Source organism: Monodon monoceros, unplaced genomic scaffold (assembly GCF_005190385.1).
Source record: "Monodon monoceros isolate NGI ecotype Baffin Bay Population unplaced genomic scaffold, NGI_Narwhal_1 Super_Scaffold_7, whole genome shotgun sequence".
Classification (NCBI taxonomy): domain Eukaryota; kingdom Metazoa; phylum Chordata; class Mammalia; order Artiodactyla; family Monodontidae; genus Monodon; species Monodon monoceros.
Window position 1 is genome coordinate 2,100,682 of NW_021703784.1, and position 847 is coordinate 2,101,528.

Consider the following 847-nt stretch of genomic DNA (forward strand, 5'->3'; position numbering starts at 1 on the left):
TCATACTGTTACTCTGAGTGCCTAGTGTGAACAAAGTGGTATTAGAACAACACTGTGAACAGAATACATTTTGTCTTTCCAAATTGGTTCTTTTTAGATATCTTACTTCTTAGGTTATTACTGCAAAGGTAGGCTGCACTGGAGGAAGCACACGGGGAGAGAAAAGGATAAAGGGAAATGCGTAGAAAAAAATGCTACTAAAGAAGTTGCGGGTGACTGGGATATTTAGTTGGAAAGACTTTCTCACTGACAGCTCAGGGATGTACCACAGCACCGCTGTGTCTGCGGGTAATGAAAACAGCCTGTGCTTCTACTCACAAATTCCAATCTGATCCCCAGTGTTCTGGAGCTCAGATCATCCGACGCCGTGGACTCTGCCTGACTGATTATTCTTTTCTATTTCTGAAGACAAGGAAAGATGAGGCATTAATAGAGATGCTCCGAGTGTGCCGGTGTTTAGAAGAATGATTCTATATGTGGCTGGGAAAAAAGACACGTATTAATGCAAAAATGATCAGGAGGCCAGGGTGTCTGAAGTATTTGTAAAACAGTGGTGCTGAGGTTTGGGAGAGAAGCGGCAGCAAACTGGTTGTAATGAATTTACTGCCCTTGCGTTGCCGTGACAGAGAGCGATTACTTCTGACTAGTGAATTACACTGCGGAATGTGGATTTCCTTGCTCAGAACCAGCTCTGGGCAAACGGTTTGCTGGACCCTCTCACACACGTGCTGTGCTTGTGTTGGCTCAATCAAATTCTTAATAGATGAACCAAAAACTGTTTTACCCTTGGAAGGGGTCATCCTGTACCCGGAACGTGAAGAAAATGCCAGTGAGAGGGATGAATTAT